This window comes from Chinchilla lanigera, unplaced genomic scaffold (genome assembly GCF_000276665.1).
Source record: "Chinchilla lanigera isolate Chin_1 unplaced genomic scaffold, ChiLan1.0 scaffold00007, whole genome shotgun sequence".
NCBI lineage: Eukaryota > Metazoa > Chordata > Mammalia > Rodentia > Chinchillidae > Chinchilla > Chinchilla lanigera.
The window spans coordinates 4795046-4820944 of NW_004955408.1; the positions used below are offsets into that span (position 1 = coordinate 4795046).

At 45.7% G+C, this 25899-nt stretch overlaps 1 protein-coding gene across 2 annotated transcripts in view; it reads right to left on the minus strand.

The window, feature by feature from the left end:
• The window catches only part of Fstl4 (follistatin-like 4), a 376776-nt gene that overhangs the window by 273124 nt on the left and 77753 nt on the right, over positions 1-25899 (minus strand). The window lies entirely within an intron of this gene.

A 25899-nucleotide genomic window follows, 5' to 3' on the forward strand; every position in this document is an offset into this window, starting at 1 on the left:
CTACAACTTTCCCTAACGTATCACTTTAGCAGCACCTTATAGACTTTGACAGGTAGTGAATTCATTATTGTCTGGGTCTAAACTTTCACAAATTTTCACTAGGATCTCTTCTCTGACCTTTGAGTTATTTAAAAGTATGTTTTTAAATCTCTAGATATATGGATTCATATGGGTTTGTTTATGGATTTATAATTTTGTTGTATATTATTCAAAGAATATGGTCTATCCATTACTGTACACAGTATTGGTTGGGGTTTTGTGGTCTAGAATGTCACTAATTTTTGTAATGGTATATGCAAAAAATGTAAACCAGGTGCACACAATTTTATATGTAGCAATTGGACTAAGTTTGCTATCATTTTCTTTTTTTTTTTTTTTTGTACCAGGAATTGAACTCAGGACCTTGTGCTTGCCAGGCAGGCACATATGCCACTGAGCTATATCCCTAGCACTATCATTTTCAAATATCCAATTTGTTCATTGGACTTATCATTTTGTGAAATCTGAAAATCCAAAATCCAAAGTGCTTTAAAATTTGAAATTTTTAAAGCACCATGTCAGTACTGAAAATGTTTTAGGTTTTATAGCATTTTGTGTTTCAGAGTTTTGGGATGTTAAAATATCCTATTATGATTGTGGATCTATTGGTTGTCATTTGTAAGCCTTTAAGATTTTCTAAAGCATCTATTTAGCAACTCTGTTAAGAATATATAGGTCCAGCTTGTTACACTGTATAGGTGAACTTTTTCTTTTATCCACGTGCAGTAAGTGTATGCACGCATTTGTGCCTTATAGTACACTCTGATATTAATGCTACCACTACACATCTTTACTTTTGATATTTGTTAATATATGTTTTCCATCCACTTTGTTTCAAATTTTGTCTCATTATAGTTATATGTAACTCTGGTGAACAGCACATCTCTGGATTTTAAAAGTTCAGCCTGAGAATTACTATTACCTAACAAATGAGTTCAATATATTAATACTCGTAGTGATATATGCAGATTCACTTATGCCATCTTTGTATACTTGTATATTCTTATGTAATTTTATTCTTATTATTTATTATGTTTTTCTTTGATTCATTTAATCTACTTTCTCATCTATTGAGTTGACTGAGTTCTATTTATCTAACCACCTTTTTCTGGTTACCATTAAAGTTTTAATATGAGTTTCAATTTAGATCATAAAGTTTATTCAATGATGCTATTTTCTCAAATAACACAAGAATCATAAAATGTCTTAGTGCTGATCATCATTACCTCCAATCTTATATACCCCAAATCAATCATTTTATTATTGATAAAATAGTCAGTTTATTTATATCTACCCATAGTTTGTCAATTTTCTTTCTCACTAGTGATGTTTATATTCCATTATTTTCTTTTGGGTTCAACCACTATTCTCCTAAAGTATATGCCTTAATAATCCTTTCAGTAAGAATTTGTGAGTTGCAGTCCAGAAAGTGTCTATCCTAGTCCTTGAACAGAATCCTAAGTTGACTATATTCTTTCATAACTTGCTCATGACTTAGTGTATTGCTTCAGTGCAGAAATTTATATCTTTCTTTTCATTTTTGAAAAGGCTTAGCTATTATCACTTCCAATGGTCCTCTCCTTTCATCCCCTTATGCTTTCTCTATGGACTTCCGGCTACCTATTCAAAACTTTTAGTGATATATTTTGACAACATACCTGAATAACATTTCCATAGATTAATATTCTTTGTCATTATCTGTTTTATATTTTCTACCTTTGTGTCTCTTTAATCTCTTCTATGGTAATTTCTCCAGAGCTATCTTCCATTTCAACAAGATTCTCTTTAGCTATCCCTAATATGCTTTTGAACCTGTTCATTAAGTTATTAACTTATTAATTTCTAGAAATTCTTTCTCAAATTTTCTTGTTTCCTCCTATAAGCCTTTCTTTATAATTCTTTTTTCTCTTTTTATACTCAAATTATTTCAAACATGGACTTTTGAAGTCATGTTTACATTGCTTAATTATCTAAAGATTCTACAAGAGCTAATCCTCCAATCTCTTGAGTTTGCTAACCTGCCCTCTTCCTTATAATCTGTAACTTTATAATATGGGCTTAGATTTTCTCTTTCCTGTGAGCATCCTGTGCATTCTGGTGTGGAGATATTCTTTTAAAGTTATTTACACGTGTTTCTTCTAGGAGCTCTAGCACTGATCTTGGACCTACCTTTATTTCTAGATTTAGAATTTCTGCACCACACAGACAGTTTAAGTTAAAACCTTATTCCGTGTGGTACAAACTCCGAGCAGATCACAAGTTACTGGACACATTCCCGGCCCAGGAGATAATATTTCCTGTGCCCTCACTATCACTGCAAGGGAAGGCTCCGGGACCTGCTTTATGTAGGGGCCTGCCTGTCTCATGCAGGTCTCGACTCACCTGCTTTCCTGCCGTGGATGCTCAGGCCTCTGCTGTTAGCCCTGCTGGCTTATATGCGAGTCTGGTACTGTCCTCTGCTGAGCATCATTCTGCTCACTAATCACTGCCTTTGGGACTTCTACGTTCGTTTCACCACTGTGGACTTTCCAGGCTTGGCCATCTATCGTGGGGAAACACTTTTCTTAGCAATATGTGAACCAACATTTCTAGACATTTGGAGCGAGGACAGTGGAGGAATCCAGTGTCAGCTCAGATCATCCTGCTGCCAGAAACTGAGTGTCAGTGCTTTCCTTCAATATTTGCTTTCTTTTGAGACAAAAGCCAGCCCCTGGCCAACCACGGCTTCAAAGCCCACGTTTAAAAGAAAGAAAATCGCACTGCTGAACTGCAGAGTGCTCTAACAGCAGCAGCGCTATTACACGCCTGTTCTCAGTGCTGCGGCCATAGGAAGATGTTTGTTTTCAGTGACAGTGCTGGGGGTGGGCATTCGCATCCACTGTCCAGATGAGGGTACCGAGGCACGGAGTTTAAGCACACATGCCGGGAGTCTAATAATATCTTAACTGAGTAAAAGGAAGAGGAAGGCATTTCCACATACTCTGGAGTCCGGGATGATGTAGGATTTCACTTGTGATGGTTTTGCAACTTTTACTGGCCACTGGGGTCTTCATGTTGGGTTATCCTGCCTAAGGTGATACTTGTGATGTCTTTTTTACAACACCATGTTGTATAAATGTGTAATTTCACCTCCATGAAAGCTTTCCGTGCCCAGCATGGCACAGGAGTGAGCTCACTGAATCACTGGTAACATTGCCACTGCCCCCAGAAGACAGTAAAAAAAGTCAGAATCCTGCACTCTGAACGCATTTTCAGGCACTTCTGGACAGCTGCCGGCCCAGAATACACTGACAGGCAGTAGCTTTTAATGATAAAGTGTTCAACAGTGGTGTCCTTAGACCTAATGGGGTTCCTAGCATAGATTTTGATCCACTTGTCCTGAAATTCCTGGGGTGAAATTATATCCAAAAAGAAAAATGTGGAGGCCTCACGTCCTTTTCAAGAGTTTGGCTTGGATTTTGCAAGTTTACTTCCTGCAGCACTGACCGGGAAGAGGCCTGTGGGCCATGTGCTGAGGAAGCCCGCTCGGGGACTCTGGCGGTGTGCGCGCCCCTCTGGAGCACAGAGGACACAGCGTGCAGGCCACGGCACCTCACACCAACACTTGCATCAGTGTGGAAAGTGGGCTGAGGGTTTTCCCTCCTCTCAAGCCTAGAACTGTAGGTTACCTTTAGTCAATATTTTGACTAAGGAGGCTGTAAACAACTGTCTCTATTCTGAGGCAGAAAAGCAAACATATCCATGGTGGATAAACAAAATGATGGCGTGTTTCATGCCTGGGCCCAGTAGCACGGACACAGGAAGGTACTCAGGGAACGAGTAGCCAAAAGTGTTTGCGGAAGGATGAACACAGACGCCAGCACTTACAGACTAGTTGGGGGTCACGGAACCCAGCTCACAGGGGAGACGGTATCCTTGGGCTGTTAATCAGCAAGGTCGAGATCTACGGGGGCCTCTTGGGGAAGGACAAGCCTGGGGCAGGGAGTACATTTCTCTCACAGAAATCCACTGCCCATGCCCAGCCTGCCCGAATGGCTACAGGCGCAAGGAGCTTGGACCGCTGAAATGTGGGGTCATGTCGAGAGGGCAGTTGTTCCGTCGATGGAGGGAAATAAAGCCAGACTCATATATCAACTCTTGGGGAGTATATGCAACCCCAAACTGGGATATTTGTGGATACCTCTACAAGAATGCGCAAACAATTCAAATAACCAAATATCTTAGCTACTTTTCTCTCATTGCTGAGACAAAATATTCAACACCCAAAATTAAAGGAGAAAGGTTTATTTAGCTCACAGTTTGCAAAGGTTTCAGCCCACAACCGGCTGGCTCTGGGGTAGGGTGGCTTTGCAGAAGAGAACAGTTCATGGAGGGCAAAAGACAGCAAGATCAACAACTGACCTAACAGCAGCTTTCTGCCCCATTTATACTCTATCCAGGTTGCTAAGATTAGGGTGGTGCCAAACCAATCAGGGAACGAATCACACACTCCTAATCCCAACCTCACACAGTCTAGATCCAGCCACCTCTGAAAAGCCTGCCCCACACGACTGCATGAGGCTTTGGAGGGACATCTAGATACAAACCATAACACCAAGCTATAAACCTTAGGCAATAAAATTTGTTTTCTCCCATGTGGCATATTTTGGATGGAGCTCCCTCCCTGGGTGTAATACAAGTGCATCCTTTCACAGCGAGAGAACTGAGTGCCCCTGGGCTTCGTGGACAAGGCAGGATCAGCACAGTGAATGGCAGCAATTAGCCCTTGCTCTGGTCCTGGGCCATCCGGGGCATTGATGAAGTATTAAAGGAGCCAGCCCCGAGTAGTCTAGTGACCCTGCCCCTTTCTGTGGCCATCTGTTCCCCCTACCGCAGCCAGCATCTGCCTCTGACAGCTGCCTTTCCTGCATCTGCATGTTGGCAGGCTAGGAGTCCAGATAATCAGTGTGTTTCAAATTACATTCCAAGTAGGAGTTCCTGGGCTCTAAGCATGCTAAGAGTGGTCTCTGCCAGAATAAGCCTGAGACGGAGTGCACAGTCCGTGGCCTCAGCCTGGGAGCTCAGGGCTCTCCTGGGTCCCTTTGGGGCTTGATGGTACCCAGAGGCAGAGCCGGGTGGATGCGCTTTGCTGAAGCTCAGTGCTGGCAGCAGAAGGGCCACTGCTAGCTCCGGCACACACATGAGATTCTGTTCCTCTGACCACCTATTTCAATCTGCGAGATTCATTCTCCAGCACATGCTGAGATTCAAAGCCTCCCATACCCAATCTCTTTACAAAGTAGGGCTGTAATTGTGTGAACGAACCCAGGTAGGTAGAGAGAGCTCTCTGGAAACAGCCCAACAAACAAAGCGATCCTGTGGATTGAAATGCAGCACGCTAAGATGTTCCCCCAGAAGACAGCTGCCCAATCCTGTGGTCTGCGCTCAGTGATCTCTCTCGGGATCACTCCTCCAGACCCCAGTCTGCAGAAGTCCACAGGCCAAGGTCGAAGACCATAAGTGGCTCAACTTCTCTAAACCTGGCCACATGGCTCTAAAACCTGGTCATGTTGCTCTCCACCAAGGAAACTTAGGGAACTGTGTCACAGGCAAAGACCCACTTGTACCAAGTGAGACTCTGAGTCAACCTGGGTACCCGGAGAGAAGCCGTGCTGCTCACTCCGTAAGTCTGCGCCTACGCCCTGGGAGGTGCACCCTGTGGAGGCGATGGTGAGGCCTCTGTCGCACATGCGCACGGCCAGGACAAGGAGCAGGGCGATCCTGCCTTTGCCCGACACACAGACCAGGGCTGCCCCCAGGAGCCAGGTTTCGGGAGGCTCAAGCCACTTGCTGCTGGTCTCTTCTCTTCTAGCTCCACAGGCCACTGTCCCGTCCTCCTCTGCTCAGGACCTGGCCAGATTCTTGTCTCCTACAGTGGGGACCAGCCAGCCTCCCCATTTGTCCCCAGGAGCCCTGGCTCTTCCCTGCTGCCTCCTGCACATCCTCCTCTTGCCCACCTTCTGGCTTGCAGAGCCCCACTCATAACTGCCCTCTCACTGCTCCCTTAGGGTGCAGCTGCCACCTCGTCCTAAGCAAGGGGCCCTGGAGCCAGCCTCGCTGTAGGGTCTGCCCCTCGCGGACATCTGCCCTTCAGGGTAATGGTCCCAGAGCTTCCCTGAGATCAGGAGCTGCGTGCTTTTCTCTCAGCCCCAATGCCGCGAAAACACCACCTTGCACAAGACAGGCTCCCATGGGCGCGCAGCGCCAAGCCGGCAGGAGGTGAGGACTGTGTAGGCAGGAGGGGAGGATGTGGTCATTGATGGACTTTGAAAAAGACGCTGGGAAGTTGAAGCCACAATCTATTATTTTTAGAAGGATAAGCCTGATGTGCAGACTCTGGGATAATAACCCCAGCTTTTCTCAATCTCCGTGTTATAGCTCTTAGTGAGCGAGACCATGAATGGCGAGTCCTGTGGAGAGAAAAATTTCTCAAACATTACCTTACTGAAGACAGAGATGCAAGACTGTGGGGAGAGTCCCACAGCTGCTGGAAGCTCGGGAGCGGGGTGGATGGATCTGGAAGCCCCAGGGCACCACACACCTGCGGCTCCAGCTCTGAGTGGGCACGGACTTGGGGGGTACTGAAAGATACTGCGGGACAGCTGGCACTGCCCTCTCCCAGCTGGCCCCCAGGGCCTCCTCTGTGTAGGCTTGGTGCCACACGTGGAGGCCGACTCCAGAGTCACAGAGAGCCCGGAGCTGAGCCCTCAGGTTCCTCCCGACTCCTTGGCTCGAAGAAGCACTTCTAGGGTAAATCCTAAGTTTTGTCCTAAGCCTTCTAAGACCTGGCTTTCTTGGAAATACCTCCTATTTGAAACAAAGTAAAAATCAAATTGTATAACCATTTTCATTATCTTCCACTGCAGAGAAGGGGAACACTCCGTGGCAAGCCTCCTCTGAGAGAGAGCAGCAGCTCATGCACCTGAGTTGGTCGGAATCAGGTCCAAGCTGAGCGGAGACGCTGGAGGTCTGTGAGGTAGGTGCACATCAGGGCCCTGCCCACCTGGCTGCCTTCCTGCGTGTGTGACCAGCACAGGCCAGGGCCAGAGAAAGAGGCCCAGTGGGGATGAAGACTGAGACAGACGTGGGCAAAGCCAGCCACACCAGCCACACCAGCAGACACACCCTGCTCGCTGAGCACGCGCGAGGAACAGTGCTCCAGGGCTCTATGCCTTTTCCTCTGCTCCCCAACCCTACTCGGCGAGGTGGGTGCTGTCACATCTGTCTCACAGGACAGCAGACTCAAGCAAAGTGGCTGTCTCAAGGTCACAGAGCCACCGAGGTGACAGAACAAGGACAGGAAGCCAGGTCTCCCCTGCTCCCTCCAGGGAAGCCCCTCCTTAGTTGGGGAGCAGAGGTCTTGGATAATTCTGCAGTACACCCCTTGCCTCAGAGCTGGGCCCAGAGGGGGAGATGTCCAGTTTCTTCTGTCAGCTCTGTTCACCTCACTTAGAGGAAATGCCTGCCCAGTCACCCTGTGTGGGTATCTGAAAGGGAATATGGGAACTCCTGAAGTCCTAAAGCCCAGCGTCATGTCAGCATCAACAAATGCGGGGGAGGGGAGAAGAGGGAGGGGGGAGCAGAGGGAAAGTGGGAAAGAAAGAAAAAGGAAGAGAAAGAGGAAGAAGAGGAAGAAAAAGAGAAAGCACTGGCACATACTCCCTGTATCCACACGCAGTTTTCTAAATATTTCACAATAGTGACCGGTCAGAACGGCTCACAGCCAAGTCCTAAGTGGCTGGCTCAGACACAAGACTGCTCTCATGGTAGTGTTAAAAACCAAGCAGAGATCTGCCAGGCAGCTCTTCCGACACCTCTGTCTAATCCAGTCCTGGGATGGTTGGCTTGAAGCTGCAGAAACAGCTTCAAGAAGATTCAGAAGCCAAGTCTTTGCTCAAATATCTGCGGGAACCTGACCGACTGGAGAGCACGTTCTCGTGGTTGCGCACGTTGTTGGGTGCTGAAGGGACCGGGCGGTGTGCTAGGGTAACTCTTGTAGTAAGGCAGACAACTTACTTGCTTTGTGTATCCACGCCCAAGTCAGAGATCCATGATTAGGCCTATAAGGCTGTGCAATTACCAGCTGCTTCCAAAAATCCAGGCAAGGAATCAAACAACCTCCCAGGGTTTCGGTTCAGCTTAAAATCTGCTGTTAATAACAGTGGCAACTTATATTTGCTTCAGTGAAGCACGCACCTACATGATTTTAAATTCCTTCTGTGACTGAGCACAGGCTCAAATGATTAATCCTGTGTGGGGGATTTGGGGCCTCTGACACACGGCCAAGGCCACACCGCGCTGAGCCGCTCGCTCGTCCCTTTGAAGTCCTTGAGGCAGTGATGATCTCTGCCCGTCCCACCTCCCATGGTACACATTTTAGCTGGATGAGGGCTCCTGGAAAGGGATCTAAATTCTGCCTGTATATATTTTGACATTCATTTATTCCATCAACCGTGTCTGTTCTGTGTACTTATCTTTACAACTAGCCCACAGAGCTTGCGAGGCATGCAGCCTACTTCCTTTTATCACCTTTTGTGGGCCAGCCAGCAAGGCAGAGGGGGCTTCTTAAGCATCTACAGCACTGGATAAATATTTGCCCCGCTGCAAGATTAGAGAAGAAGCCCTGCAAAGCCTCCCCGGGTCTCATTTTACATGGAAGGCAGAAGAGTTTTGTTCATCACATGAGCCTGACTCCCTGTGTTTTTATCCCTGAGGGATTCCCATCTTCACTCCTATGAACTCATCTGCTCCTCCACGGTCCCTGGGAGGGAAACCAGCCATCGCTTGGCAGAGAAAGGGCTTTCGTGGCAATCAGGAACTTGTCTCAAGTCCAACACCAATGAGTCTTCGAGTTGAGATCAGAGCTCACACCTACCGAGCACTGGTCTTGAACTCAGCAGAGGGCCTAATTCTGCCTCTGAACGCAAGTGACAAGGCCAAGGCTTTGGGTGCAATTCCCGCCTCCATAGAAACCCTTGCTCCTTCTGTTTTAACAGAACACACAAGGCACACAGCCCTCCCCAGGGCCTGGGCTGGAGCAGATATGACTGGAACTTAGCCACAGTGGCAGCCAATACGGCCCAGCCTCCGGATTTGGGTGTCATGGTGGCAGGGGTACAAAGTTCAGCAGGCAAAGCCACACGCTAATGGAGGCATTTATTTTCCAAGCTTGAGCTCTCTGGCTATTTTAGAAAATAGCCATGTTTTAAAAAGCCTAATTAACGTGTTAACCTTTGAAGATATAAAAGCTGATCAAACAACCAAATCCATTTCTAAAACAGATTTCCTAGTGACTAATTCTACTCTCTAACCTTTCTTTCTGGGTAGTGTGGAAGATCGCATGATAACTTAGCATAATGAAATTCCCCAAAGGAAACTGCCCAGAAAGGAACAAACTGGACACGTGGTGGGAAGTCATTCAGCTGTCAACGTTCTTGTGAAGCCCAGTTACCAATAAGACTCCTATTTGCTTCGTAAAAAACGTGTGCATCACTCTTGAATTTCTTGGCCTCTCGAAGAGGGAGGAGATAAAAGGAAGACTCAAATGCCATGTAATTTCAGCCAGCTGCAGACAGAACACGGCCATTCTCACAGTGGGGACCCCACTCGTGGAGAAGATGAAAAGAGAGGGCAGATCGCAAATAGGTGGGCCCCGAGATGACTCCAGGCTGTGCGAGCACACGGCCAAAGGGCTGCACAGCCGGAGAGAGAAAATGTCTTCCAAAAGCACACGGGAAAATGGAGCGCAATTTGTTACACGCTTTACCATTTAAGAAAAAAGTAAAGAAGCAAGAGCAAACTTCTTTTACTGCTGATTGGAACACAAAGTTGGTCATGTTTGAAGGACAGTAGAGTGTTTACCTATTCCGCATCTCATGCCAACCATCTGGATCAGCGCAGGCAGTGTTCGTACGGGGCCTTGGGGAGGAGAGCACGGTCCGAGAAGAACTGTTTATTAGGCAGTTAAGAATCTCAAAGTGAGAGGAAGGAGGTGCTGGGATGAACTGAGGTTGTCCAAGGAGGAGCCATGGATGACCCTGGATCTATTTTTAGATAAGTCAGCATGAGACAATGCCTTAAACGGGCACCTTTGGAGTCTGTGGTAGCCAAAATTCTAAACATGCCGCCCCTCGCCTATTATCCCATGCCCAGAGCTTTAGGACGATAAGTATGATGAGATGCCATTCCTGAGACTGAGTTCTGTGTTTTCACATGGCACAGTCATGGATGCGCTGTGTCCTTCAGAAAGATGTGTAAAAGTCCTAACCTGCAGTACCAGTGACTGTGACTTTATTTGGAAATAGAGTCTTTGCAAATATAATCAAAGTGTGATTCTTGGCTTTCTGAGGTGGTGACAAAATTCCTGAGATAAACTTCCAAAGAGGAAAAGTTTATTTTGGTTCATGGTTTCAGAGGGTTCAGTCTGTGGCCACTTGATCCTATTGCTTTGGGCCTGTGGCGAGACCAAAAGTCATGGCAGACAGTGTTCGGGAGTGCAAAAATACTCATCTCACAGTGCCCAGGAGGCAGAGAGAGAGAGAGAGAGACAGACAGACAGATAGACAGAGAGAGGGCACAAACAGGGACAGGGACAGGGACAGAGACAGAGACAGAGGAGGGACAGGCTGGGATCCCAATAGCAAGGACACAGCCAAAGGACCTAATTTCCGGCCATTAGGCCCCACCTCTTAAAGCTGTCACCACTTCCCCAAAACACCACAGGCTGCCAGTCAAGAGACATAGGGCTTTGGGAGACATTTAAGATCCAAACCATAACATGAGGTAAAACCAAATCTTTAGGGGTGGGCCCTAACCCAACACGATGGGAATCCTTATAGGCAGTTGGAAATGGAGGCACAGACATCCAGAGAGGAGAGGAGACACAGAGGGAAGATTTCGCATGGAGATGGAGTGATGCTCTTAATAAGAAAGGAACGACACAGACGGAGCTTCCAGAAGCTGGATGAAGCTCGGAAAGATCCCCCAAGGAGCTTCCGCGGGAGCACAGTTCTGCTGACACCAAGACTTTTACTTCTAGCCTCCAGATCTGTGGGAGAACAGTCGGCTCCCACTGCCTCAAGCTACCCAGCCCCAGGAAATGAATGTAGGCAGAGCTGACCTTAGGACGGGGAGGTGGCCAGGGGATGTGGGTCTAAGGACAGGAGCCCTGAAAGCAGAGGGCTTTCGCCAGCTGAGGGCAGAGAAGAAAGCACCAGAAGGACTGAGCATCCTCTTGCTGGTGAGGAGGACTGAGGGTGACATATGACAGGAAGGCACGTGACCTTTAAAGCAGAGTGGCTGCAGGCAAGAAAACGGGCTCTTAGTCCTACCTCACAGGAGCTGAGTTCTGTCAGCGGCCTGCATGAGCTTGGAGGTGGATTGCCAGAGTCTCCAGATAAAGCTCCGCTCAGTGAACACGCTGCTTTGGCCTTGTGACGCTCTAACCAAGGAACTTCACTAAGCTGAGGAAGGCCCATCTCCAGAAACTCTGAGACAGTGCAGTTTGGCCGTTTAGTGTGCTAAATGCGTGGTGGTTTGTTACAGCGGGAATGGAAAACACACACAGACTGAGAAAGTTCAGCGTCTCCACGTGTCATTCACTTCCTTCTCTCCCTTCTTGTTCTTCCTTTCTTTGTTTCTGAGGGGGTTGGGAATTTAGAACCAAAACAAAGACTTTCAAGAGAGAAATTAAAATGACCACAGATTAACTGTCCCTCACAGATTCCAAGGGAAATAACCCACAGAATTACACCAGGAACAAAGAGCTTGGTCACACAGGGTGTGCTGGTAAAGGCTGGACAGTCAGTGCCTTGGGAAAAGGAAGAGATCACTTTTAAAGCCCTAATTTGCAGCATTTGCCCGTTTGCATGTGTGAATGCTCCTGCTGTGGCCAATTTCAACCAACTGGCTCATAAAATGGCTGAAAAGTTAACAGGAAGCTCTCATATACCCACAGGACCCAGTCCCACTGTACCACTGGGCTCCACAGACCAAAGGGAGAGGAGTTGTCTTGAAGAGCTCCAGGCAGCCTTGGATGGCAGGAGATGAGGCGTCCCAGCCCCAGATTCAGCCACCGCCCTGGCCCTCGGGCCTTGTCCTGGACCTTCTCCCCTTCAGTCTCTGCCAGCTTGCTTTGGGACAGTTCCAGCCTTCACAACTTCGCTTTGCCAGCCACATCCAAGGATCCTGAATCTTGACGTTGACTCGGTGCCTCTGCTGTGTTCCAGCCCTACACAGCCGAGCTGATTGCTGCTGTCTCCTCTGCAGCGGGCATATCCGACTCAGCAGGCTGAACCCAGAGCCCACCACCCACACTGAGAGACCCGTTTCTCCCACAGGGCGCCCCCTTTTAGCCTCCAGCCCTTCCATCCTGATGTGAAAGTTGGGAATCTAGGAAACACCGCTGGCAACTCTTTCTTTGTCCCTGTCCACATCCAGTAAGTCACTACCGCTGATCGAAACGCCCCTCAAACACAGGGAGAGGCCGTCGAGTCCACCTGTGTCTGCTGTGTCTGTGATCACCCTGTTCCGGCCACTGGAGTTTCTCATCTGCACTACGGCAGTGATCTCCTAGCTCTGCTTGTCGCCCCCTGGCGCCCCCCTCAGGCTTTACGGAATAACCCTTCGCAGCTGTGCGCCCCCTAGTCATGTGACTGATGAAAGCCCTCCGGTGGCTTTGCTCTTAGGAGAAGGCTGACGTCCTTAACTGGACTCTGGGTCATGTAGTCCTCGCCTGGCCTTCCTGTGTCATGTTGTTCCATCTACTTCTTGTTCTCTGAGCTCTTAGGCTGGCAAGAGCTCTTGTCTTGCACTCTTCTCCCAGGCTCTGCCTCAACAGCCCTTGCTTACTCTGCTTTTGGCCTTGAGGCCACTGTTTCTGTGAAGCCCAGATTTCTTGTCTGGGGAGACCGAGCGCAGGCGCCGCAGACCCTTGTTCTCTCCTTCATAGCTCTTGTTATCACGCTGCAATTAAGTAATGATGGATACGGGAATTGGCTGAATGCCTGCCCCTCCCCAAATGTGAGCTCAGTGAAGGGACAGGGTGAGTCTACTCATCCCTGCATCTTCACAACATGACGACTTCTTTGTGCGGAGATGCAGGATATTTTTAAATAACAATAACTGAAAAATAAGCACTAAGTGAAGAAAGGTCACAGAATCGAATGTGCGGAAAGACTCCAGTTTTGTGGAAATAGCATAAATGCATCCAGAGAGAACAGGCTGCAAATAAATCAAAATGATAAAGACTATCTCTAGGCAGTGGGATTACAAGTAATTTCTGCGCTCCCCTCCATATATATATTTATACATTCAGATTTCCTACAAAGGACAAGTTTTGTTTTTATAATCAGGAAAATAAAAATCACAGAGCACTATATTCTAAACATGGCAGAAAGGGCAGGGGTGCGAGATTACAGAACAGCGAGGGTCCTGCCCTTTTTCTGCATTCTGCGGTCGTCAGCAGATCCCCGAATAAATGAACATCCCCACGGCACACCTGTGGCAGCAGCCGGCTCTCAGGCAGACATCTGTGTCCCAGAAGGTGCCCTTACCAGCAGGTGCCTAAGACAAGACTTTCTTCCTGAAGTCTAGCCACATGATAAACAAGAAAAGCCCATCTTCGCAGTTCCTTCTTAATCAAAGCCCAGGAGAGATTCCTAGCCATTAAGCAGGAGTTTTATTTCCATTGGGATGAAAATGTTTTAGAATACATTTCTTTTTTAGAATAAATTTCTTACACCGTACCTAAGAATGGATTTTTCTTTTAAAACAGGGGATGCATTCCCCACAGCCGCCTGATTTTTTTACGAGTGGATGGGAAGTTGCAACTCCACATCTACATGATAAATTAAGGTTCCTACTAGAAGATGAAGCAACAGAAGGTTGTTTATAACATTAATACTCCCAAGACCTGAAATCTTTGCATCAGGGTTGCATATCAACATCTGGCAGAAACAAATCAGTTGTGAGATAAAATCCAGTAAACTACATTTCTTCTCGATCCCCTTCAAACATACCCAGCCTACTTCCTCGGGAATATATTCTTCAAGTAGGTTTATTTAAGGCAAGACAACTGGAAGAGTTGCGGTCATGAACCGCTGGGCTGCCTGCCAAGCCTGAGCGGGTGGGAGGGTCTCTTTCAGGGCTGGGGAAGGACCTTCCTTGAATGAAAGATCATCACGATCGTCAAACTCACCTCTTTGGGAAAAAAAATACCAACAATTATTTTGTAAAAAAATAAAAGCTTTGTCAGCCGATTTGACTACACAGGGATTTAAGACATGGCACAAATATGCTCTTACCTAAGTGGGCCCCTGACTTTAGCCAAAACAGAGTGTGTTTGATGAGTGGGTGACCTTGTGTCAAGGTCAAAGCAAGTGCACAGAGGGTAGCACTAAACCATGATTAGCGTCCTACTCCTGAGCACAGGTGAGCTGATTCTATCAACTTGTTACCCTGAAAACATGACAGCTCAACAGAGGGGAAGGAAGGAAGGGACAGATAAGATTTGAAGGAGTGGGCAGGGAAGGAACAGAAGAAAGATTGGAAACTCAGTGAGATGGATAAGAACAAACAGAGAACTAGAGTGAGAGTTTTGGTGTTGGAATCCCTACCCACTGGGATAGTTCTTGTGACCATGACCCATTCCCAGCCTCAGTTTTCTCACCTATATAATGGAGGTATCATCACTGTGTCATTATAAGGGCAGATGTGACCGACTAGAAAAACTCCAGGGATTTGAGGATGGAGACATGGCACAAACAAAGGTGGGAATCAAGTTGAAAACCAAATTTTGCAGGTGTCCACTTCTGTTCCCAGGGTCCATACAACAGCAGCCAGCACAAGCGAGGCCTTTCCATAAACACTGGCTGCATAAATATTTGTGGAAGGGCTGGCTGAGCAAATAAACAGCAAGTATACCTGCAAGGTTCATCTGAAATAAATTAAACTGGATTCTTAAAAGCAGGCAACACAAATATTAGTTTTGTTGTTTTTAAATAAAAATGAACGAGGCAACATGCTGCATGGGCCAGCTCTCTGTGGTCTCCCTAACCGTGCCGAAAGAGTTCGGGTCCACCGGGTCCTTTCTGAAGCTGATCAGAATGTGACACTGGAAGGAGCTCAGAATCTGCCCTCAGCACCTCAGCGGCCTCCTGTCTTCTTTGGAAAGGGGCACAGCACATGAGATGCCAAAGGCCCGGCAAGGCTTTAGCATGGCCCTAACCCTATGCAAGGCCTCCTGCAGACACAGGGGAGGTGTCCCTGCTCTCCGGGGGTGCCGCCTGTCGGGGTTCTGCTCATGCTACAGGACTGTCCGCCCCACAGCTCACCTCCCCCGGACTTCTGGACTCTTCCGAGACACAGGCCTCTCTCTTTTGCACAGTGCAGCAAAGACCTGGCGGGCTTGCTCCAGCATCATTTGCTTTCCTAGCTTCCTCTTCTCGCACTGTCAAAAAAGAGCCTTGGTCACCCTGGCACCTGTCTTTTTCTTATCACAAGTGGCACCCTGAACACTCACACAGAGAGAAGCAGGCCACTTGGCAAGCAGCATTTTCTCCCAAGAATTCGTTGTACAGCACTGGGACTGCTGAGTGCCACTCGTGCTGTTTACAGTTCCTGCTTTCAGCTGAGGAGCGTGAGTCGTAGAACTTTCACTTGTTCTCTCCTGGAAATGATTCATTTCCTAATCATAGAGACCTACAGTGAAGGATTCCAATGGCGCTGGTTGCTAAACACTGAGTAGTGCATTATGGGTAACGAGCCTGATACGGTCATACACATAAGCAACCAGGAACACAGAACAGATACCCAGGTAGTGAGCAGCCAGCGGTCTGTGTGCCAGCCCTGCCTCTGCCACCACACTGGGAAGTGCCCGCTGGCTGAGGGCCTTGAGCCAGTAGTGCTTGCTTGCAACCTGGGTAGGGGCCTCAGAAGCCATGCCAATGTCCCCTGGCAACAAAGCTCTGGGAACAAGTGTCTGACACAAGTCCCAGATACCATGGATTAGACATGGAAAGTGGGCACAAGATCTGATGTCCCTGCCTGTATTTACCATCATAACTGATGTCTGAGAGCCCACTGTAGGACAGGACCTGGGCCAACGTACTTCTGTGTTATTTCCCTGAATGGTCACAATAAGCTTATGAGAAAGGCACCAGTATTATCTCCATTTTCCAGTTTTGGGAAACGAGACTCAGTGGGGTTACTGAATGTGTCAGGATCACAGAGTCAGTAAGTGGCAGGGTGAGATGAGTAGATCTAGTTGTCTGACCATTAATGCTATTAACAACAGCACAGACTGACACTCCTAACACGGTGATTCTAGGCAAAACAACTTGTTGGTATCACATAGTAACAAAAGCCACTGACTCACAAGACCCAGTGGAAAACCAAATGAAATCTCGTCCATTTCCGTACAAATAATTACCTTTTGAACCCCAAGAACTATGCTTAAGTATACCCAGGTTGGGCTACAAGCTCATGTCCAGATGGTGCCTTCCTGCCAACTCTCAATGATTAATTTGATTCTGGGGCTTATCACTGGGCCTACCTTGCAATGGCCTTAAGCCCTACCTGAGAACACACCAACAGAACGCTGAAAACTGAACTTGGTGGAGACATGAAACCAGCACTGGATCTAGAGCAGAGAGATTGCCTTCTAGAGCTCTGTGGCTGTAGTTCCCCATGCTTCCTCTATTGCTCAGGAAGATCAATTTTCCCAGCAGAAGCAAAAACCACAGACTTAGCCTTTGTTATGGTTTGTGTCTAGATGTCCCCTCAAAGCCTCATGCAGTCATGGGGCTGGATTCTAGAGTTTTTGATTGACTCATGGTCCAATGGGATTATGGGTGGGAGTGTTGGGATTATGGGTGTGAGTACTACACCCACCCTGCACTGGGTATAGCAGGGTGGGTAGCCTGCATACAATATAAGGGAGGGAAAGAGGCTTGCTTGCAGCTGCTCCTCCCTTGTTGTTGCTTTTGCTGTTTTCCACTGCCATCAATTGTTGCCCTCTGCCATGTGCCACTCTGTCTTGGAGCCAGCCGAATATGGATTGAACCTTCCACAAACAGAGCTAAATAAACCTTTCCTTCCTTAATTTTGGGTATTGGGTATTTTGTTCCAGCATTGAGAGAAAAGTAACCAAGACAGTCCTCTGCTCAGGTTTTATCACCTGCTCAAAGGGAACTGGGAGAAAACAAAACATTTCAAAGGCCAGTGGGGACAAAGGGTGCCAAGTGTGTTACTGCGGATGCTGTCTTCATGAAATCTTGAAGTCCTTTCTGGAAGGCAGGGTGTCTCATGATTCTGTCCCCTGCATGTAGTGGTAAGTCACGAGGCACACTAGAAGAAGTCAGAGTAGAAGCTGTATCCCAAAGCCAGGAGGTCTTTCCTGGCCATCTCTCTGGCCTCAGAGCCCATCTGTGAGCTGAGAACATGCAAGCCAGGTCTCCACAAAGAAGGTTTCTGTACAGCTCCGGGGGTGACACCCTTCCCAGAAGTCGTTCTTACAATGCCTTTGTGGCCTCTGATGTTTCTGTTGCACGGTCACCTCACAGCTCCAGCTCGATGGCTGGGCCTTGGGTGTTTTCCCTGTAGTGTCACGAAACATATCTTCAAGGACACAGCCAAGACAAGCTCCTTTGCTAGGCTGGCACTTCTGTGCAGTGTGTGGTCTGTCACAGGCCCGGGCCCTGGATGTGACTGGATCCCTGGTTTTGGATGCTATCAGTGGAGATTCCCAGCGTCATTCACTGAAGACATCACATGTGCTCTTTATCTTTCCAGCCAGATCTCCAGACCCTAAGGACAAAGGAGTAGGCTGTTGTATCTGTGCCATGCCTCTCTCCCCACTCTCCAGCAGCCGTGGAACAGCACCTGGCTGACTCTCCTTGAAAGAGGAGCAGTTGCCTCCATTTTTCTATTTCCATGTATTGATATGTACAGAGCCTTTCCTTATCCCTTCAGTTGGCTTTAAGCAATGCATATCAGTCTTGCTAAGGTGCTGATGGTAGTCCCTGAAGACGGCTGGCTGTGTCCCTGGACCTCTGTTGTTCCCATGTGTGAGCAAGGTTGAGGCGGGATGTTGAGCCAGTGCTCCAGGCTGTTGGCTGGGATTGAGCCTTGAGATAGAAGCTATTACTTCCTGGGGCTTGAAAGATCACACATCAGAGCTCAAACACTGACCTCAAAACATTAGATACTATCTCAGTTGTGTTATGCAGATTACTCTTTCTGCAGATCCTTCTCTCTGCATTTGCAGCGGTGATTTCAGGCCTCCTACCTAGCCCAGCTCCTGGTACTCACCTACTTCCCACGGTTCTCACAGTCACTCATCCTCAAGCCACTCCTTTTTTCATGAATGAATAAAACCCAGGTTCGGCCTTGGGTTGAGGCCTTTGTTCCAGATGGCCATCACTGTGGCTGGACTCAGGACCTCTTGGCTCCCCATAACTACAAATATGCCTTGGTGTCTTTGTTCTTGCCATGGGCTGCACTGGAAGTAGCAGATTGGAATGAACTCACAAAAATTCCAGTAACTTTTCTTGAGATTACAAATACAAACTTCCTGGGCCACAAGGACTGGGAAGGGCTCTCTAAAAGCAGCCAGCACCATTACACCAGTCAGGGCAACCTCTGCTCCCACCACACCCACAGTCCCTTCTGAGGAAAACTGCCTCAGCCACAGACTCAGCCCCAAGGGTGGTCCCAGGCAGCCATCTTTGTGTCTGGCTTCCTGAGTCCACATCTGACCAGTTCAGATTACACACCCTCCCCAGAGACTGCAAACCAAGCACCCCCAAGAGACACATTCCCAGAGGCAAGCAAAGCCACTTGGATTTTGTTCTAGGAATTTAAAGATAGTGGAGAATGAAGCCATTTACCTCAGAACTGAGATTCAGAGAAGCTCTGAGAGAGTCTTGAGGTAGCCCTCAAGAAGTGGTACCTCAAGAAGGGGTCCGAGCAAACCTGAGAATGAGGAGGCAGAAGCCACAGGTACTCAGAAACTGTGAGGCAGAGGAAAGAAGCAGCTGCAGAGGGCTGCCGGCTGGTATGGTCACAGTAGGCGAAGCAAGATTTGGGGAGAAACGAAGGGCCGGAACACCAGTCAGGGCAGAGCGATAGAGGAAGCACGAGGAACTGCAGCCACAGAGCTCCAGAAGGCAGTCTCTGCTCTGGATCCAGTGCCGGTCTCAGGTCTCCACCGAGTTCAGTTTTCAGCGTTCTGCAAGATTCCTGCCTTCCTTTCTGCCCTCCGGTAACCACAGTCCCCTCACTGACTGAACTGAGAAACTCTGGTGTTGGTGCCAAAGGTCCACAGGACACCCTCGAGGGTGCACCTTGCTGGGCTGTCCTCCTCCCCCACAGCCTGGCGGAAGGCCTGTTCCACCCCGCCAGGCTCCCCTTTCCCAGGGCCGAGGGGCCACACTACGCTGCCTGCCCAGGCCCCACTCATTTCTCTCTGCCACAGAATCCAACATGCGCTTGAAGCTCAGCACTGACCATGCAGCTCCGCCTGCTGCTCAGGCTCTGTTCTACGCCTGTGCAAATGAAGCTGGTACCAAAGAAATGTGTGTTAACAAAAGGCCTGCGGTCTTACAAAGAGGGCTTGGGTCTCAGCAACCATCCGGTCTATTGCTTCAATTTATTTCTTTAACAGAGATCTGATACAGAATAATGCATCTTCAACAAATTTTACACATTAAACTTTTACTGGACATGTCATCGGATTATGTTTCTACACATCGTGAAAGGTATTTTCGGCAGCTCGCATGTACTTTTAATGCCTTTTCACTCTGTATCACAAATTATGCATTGTGTGCTGTGAGAGATAGATGTGTGCCTTTGCACATATGTGTATTCTGAGATGCTCAGAGATAAGGCAATGGGTTTTGCGTAGGACGCTATGGTAGCTTTTATTGCTAACAGCGATGACGCCGGGCTGGAAGGACAATGGCAAAGGGTTGAGTAAGATTTTCCACCATCTCGTTGACTCTTCCAGAGAACCGCACCCTTGCCAGTGGTCTTCGGTAACAGACTCCCCCACCTCCTCCCGCCTCTCCTCCCTCCCTTTTTTCTCTCTTGTTCTGAGGCCTCATGCATGGCAAGCAAATATTCTACCATTAAACCTCATCCCTAGCTCTTCTTATTTCAAGAACAGGACCTCACTAAGTACAGAGGCTGGGTTTCAACTTGTGATCCTCCTGCCTCAGCCCCCCACCCCACCCTTACAAGTAGCTGAAATTATAGGAATGCATCACCACACCCAGCTGCAATAGGCCTTTTGCTTAGATGATGCCTAAGCCTAACTCCAAGCTGTAAGCTGGTCCTTCTTAGTCTATTTATATTCACATCAGGTACTAACAGGGTAGAACTCTTTCTTTCTGTAAGTATGTGCCATGTATTAACTACGTTTAGAGGCAAAAGTTAAATGGCATTCTTTTGTCAGAGAGTGCACTAGAACAAGCTGTGATACACTGAATTCGCACCAACTGGAAGGACAAGGTCAGAGATCCCGGGGGCAGGAGATACTGCAGACAGGAGTTTGTCCTGTGCTCCCCTCTACACTCAGCATGGGAGAGAAGAAGCCTGGGGCTCCAAGAGGCACTTGGGAAACAGAGCTGCATGAAGTGAATTCTCCCTATAGAATTCTTCCAGCTCCAGCTGTATAGGAGTGGATGCCAGTGGACCTGACCCAGCCATCCAAGGGGACAGATGGCAAGGAGAAGGGCATCCAAACATCCTGACTGTTGGCTAACAGTGAGTGGGAATGGATCACTTCTTCATCATGGGTGAGTGAAAGATGCGTGTCCTCAACAGGAGACATGGGATAAAGGAATAGGGATGGAGGCTGAGACATAGACAATACCATCCGGAAGAGTCCTCTCTGAACTGGATGGGCAGAACCAGTATAGTCACAATGGCCATACTTCCAAAACTGATATACAGACTTAATGCAATCCCAGTCGTCTCTCACAGATCTAGAGAAAAGAATCCAAAAATTCATATGGAATCAGAACAGACTCAGAATATCCAAAGTAATTCTGGGTAACAATAGCAAAGCAGGAGGCATCACAATCCAAGATTTGAAGTTACATTAAAAAGCTACTGTGATAAAAACAGCATGGTACTGATACAAAACCAGAAATGTAGATCAATGAAATAGAATAGAGGAAGCAAAAATGATGAAGGGACCCAAAACATACATGCTAAAGGAAAGATGGCCTTTTCAATAAATGGTGCTGGGAAAATTGGATATCCATATGCAGAAGATTGAGTCTAGACCCATATATCTCACCAGAACTAAACTAAAATTAAAATGGATCAAAGAAAATGTTAAAACAGAAACACTTAATTTGCTGGAAGATATAATAGGTAAAACTCTTGAAGACATGAACGTAACCTAGGACTTTCTGAACAGAACACCCGTACCATAAGAAATAATACCGAGAATCAACAAATGGCACGATATCAAATTAAAAAAAAACTTCTGTACATCAAAAGAAACAACCAACAGAGAGGTAACCTATAGAATGGGAAAACATTTCTACCAGCAATTTCTGAGGCAAAGGACTAACATTTAGAATAGTTAAAGAACTCAGTTAGTGTTTATATTGTTTGTTCAATTTTGCATGCCTATATATGGTAATCTGAGCAACTACTCTGAAGATAACAATATGCAATATAATAACCATTGTTAATTTCCTAACATCTTGTTTGGAAATTCTATATTGTTTTTGTTGTATTTTTATTCTCTTTAAAATAAAAAAAATACTCCTCCAAAATAAAAGACCCAATCAAAAAAAATGGGCAGCCAAAAAGAATAGATACTTCTTAGAAGAAGTGTAGACAGCCAATAAATACATGAAAAAAATGTTCAACACTGCTGGCCACCGGAGAAATGAAAATTAAAACAGCACAGATATCATCTTACTCCAGAAACAATGACTATTAACAAGAAATCAAATAATAACAAATACTGGCTAGGCTGTGGGGAAAAAGAAAGCCTTAACAGTGGTTGTAAACTAGTACAACCACTATGGAGATCAGTGTAAAGATTCCTCAAAAAACTAAAACTAGAAATTCCATTTGACTCATCTATTCCCCTTCTAAGGATCTTCCTGAGAGACTTAAAGTCATCATACTACAGCGATCCATGCATACCCACATTTATAGCCACACAATTCACAACTGATACACCCCGGGAGTGGCCTATGTGTGCATCAGAGATGAATCAATAAAGAAAATGTGGCATTTCTACACAGTGCAGTACTACTTTTCCATAAGGACGGCTAAACTTGAGGCATCTGTCGATAAATGGATGTACCTCCAGACCATAATGTTGAGTGAAAGAAATCAGATACACAAGTTTAAATAGCACATGGTTTCTTTTATATGAAAAACCCAAACTGTAAATAGATAATAGGAAACTACTTCGAATGAGAAAGGAACAAAAGATGGGAGGGGGTGGGAAGGGAAAAGGGATTTATAAAAAGAACTGAAGAAAACAATGGAAATAGAACTTTTCAAATGGAAGGGCAATGAGAGTTACAGGGTGCAGGGCGGGATGGGAGGAAAGGGAACAGGAAAAGAATCACGATGTGAGGGCTGGGGATATAGCTCAGCGGTGCAAGTGCCTGCCTGGCAAGCGTGAGGACGTGAGTTTGATTCCCGGTATGAAAGAAAAGAAAAGAATCATGATGTGTTAGGTATGTACATGAGCTCCCCTGAAAAACATAACAACCAGGTACTGGAAATGCGTGCTAATAAAAAACTAAACTTCAGAAAAGAATGAAGTAAAATTACAACAAAATGTTAACTGGCTGTTTAGAAATTGGGATTTTAATATCTTTCATTTGTACTTGGTATGTTTTCCAACTTCTCTAAACCAACAATGTTTTATAATCAGAAAAAATATTAAATAAAAGGACAGCAGGGTAAAATGAAAGAAGAGTTCTCTCTGAAAATGATCCATTTTAGGGTTCAGAAGAATATAATAAAACTCCTGAGCCTCAACAGAGTGAAAGATTCCACAGCTCCAGAGAGCCGTGGATGATCCTAGAGGCGGAAGCCATGATGGAAAAAGAGGGGGCCTCCACGGGAGAGCAGGAAGGGGCGGAAGGACAGGCGGACCCAAGTGCAGAAAATCACCTGCACAAGCAGCATCTGCTTTGGAGCCAGTAAACAGCAGAAGTGAAGTGATGCGAAACCAGATCAGCGACACGGAAGCCCCAGAGGCTCCCCGGACACACAGGAGGTGGGAGAGTACTTGCTGGGTAACAGAGCTCCCGTAGCTACTGGTCATTCTGGTCAGCATGGCTGGAATGCACAGCAGCTAGTAACACATTTTCCCTAAAGACCAAAGCACGGATCAAAAGTCTTTATCACTTTTTCTTCTGGAACATGGTAAAAAATCTACAGCTATATATAGAAAAATAAAACATGGGAGGGACACCACGTATGAAGTATAAGTGGTTATAACCACGTATAAGTGGTTGTAGCAATTTAGCAAGAAAAAAAAGGAACAGTAGTTCAGTTTTTTTTCCTGAAAAAACAAAACAAAACAAAACAAGGTCTCCTTTCCACTTTTATTCCTCCTTTCCACTTTTATTCTGAAAATACTGTAAGATAATGGGACAACATCTACAGAGTCACAGGGGAAAATAATTTTACATACAAAGCATGGGTATCAACCAGGGAATCGAAAAAAAGATGTGGTCTTTTTATGTTATGGAATACTACTCAGCCATAAAGAAGAATAAACTTGAGACTTTTATAGGTAAATGGATGCAACTCAAGACCATACTCATAAGTGAAATAAATCAGATGCACACGCATAAGTATCATATTGTCTCCCTGGTGTGAGGAACTGAATGAATAAATAAGGTTCAAAATGCACAATAGATATTGTGAAATGGGAAGAAATTGTTCAAAAGGAAAAAAGGAACTAGGGTTTGGGGAAAGGGAAAAGGAAGGAAGGCAAAAGGAAAAAAACAAAATGCAAGATAGTTATACTACTAATTTCTCTTAGTTCACTGAAAAGAAAGGTTTGTGCTAATGCCCATATCTTGTACTCTGAGTAACTACTTTAAAGATAACAATACTCAATGTATTAACTATTGTTATTCTAATATTTTGTTATGAAATTTTGTTTTACTTTTTTTCCATAAAATTTTTAAAAAGCACGGACAGGAGAATGTTCATGTATAAAATCACCATACCCTGGATACCCAACATTCATGTATATACGCACATACGATACAACACTCATGTATACGCTCTTCACTCTGGAATACTGCCTTGAAGATGTCACGTTAAACTGGCTTAAGAAGATAGTATCCCCTGAAACTACAGTGCAAACAAACCCACAACAGGTTCTGCAACCAAATAAATAAGAGATAAATCTAAGTACTATGACATTGGTTAATATGGTGAAAAAACTGTCAAGTTTTTGCAAGAATAAAAAGAAATTAAATTGAATTGGCTTGAAATCACTATAGTAATAGAAAGTAAGAAGACAAGGGTGGGAGAAAAATTAGAAACAAAGTTAAGAATTCATTAAAATGAATTAACACTGGCATTTGAGAGACAATGTCTTCATAGATGTGAGACTTAGAGAAGAATGAATTTAAAAGTCTTTAAAAGTTTTTAAAGTTGCCTATGAGAGATATAAGAATGGAGAATATACAAAACAGTGAAAGATGACCATAAAATCACTGCACAAGCTACAGAAAACAAGGAAAGACCTAGGAGATATACATTTTTTGAAAGCCAAAAGCAATAATTCCAATTGTAATACATATTATAATAGTGAAGTAGTTAAATCATGCTATAAAATAAAAGACTCATACTGGCTCAACAAATATTTGATTTCCTTTTTTTTTTTTTTTTTCTACAAAATAAGTAAAATGTAAGCCAGGCATGATGGTGCACTCCTATAAATCCAGCACTTAGGAGGCTGAGGCAGGAGCAGCTTCCTGAGTGTAAGGCCAGCCTAGGCTACATAATGAGTTCAAGGCCAGCCTGAACTACATAGTGATAACCTGTCTCAAACAAAAGAGAAAGAAAATGTAAAAAGAATAAAGGCAGGTCAAATACAAACCAGTGCTTAAAATATATAGTAGGTGCTCAATAAATATTTGTCGGCTTAAAAGGAATCATAAAAGTAAGCTTGAGAATAACAACAACAGACAAAGTATTGTTTTTTTTTTTTTTTTTTTTTGGTTTTTCTCCGGTACCGGGAATCAAACTCACGTCCTTGCGCTTGCCAGGCACGCACTTTTGCCGCTGAGCTAAATCCCCAGCCCCCAGACAAAGTAAATATGATGGCAAACAGCATTTAATGATTCAGTGTAATGAAAAATAAAAACTGAGCTTCCCAGCTTATTTTTCAAAGTGAGGTACTGTGGATACAATTTTTTTTTTTTTTTTTTTCTCCGGTACCAGGAACCGAACTCACGACCTTGCGCTTGCCAGAGCAGGCGCTTTTGCCGCTGAGCTAAATCCCCAGCCCCTTGTGGATACAATTTTAACAGAAATAAAACATAGAAACAATTGCTCCGGCTCATGAAAAGGAACACAAAGCAAAATCCCAACTAAAGAATGGCAAATTAAAAGTTCTACTTAAAGGAAAACAAAACAAAAAAGCCAGTAACACACCATGAATTAGGAAGACCTATTCTCAGAACACAACGATAATGTGTTTTGGGGAATGAATTTCATGTGTATAACAATAATTGCTAATGGCAGTATTTACCAAGAAACTATTATTATCCTCACTTAAAGATGAGGAAACCAAGACATAAAAAGGTTAAGTAA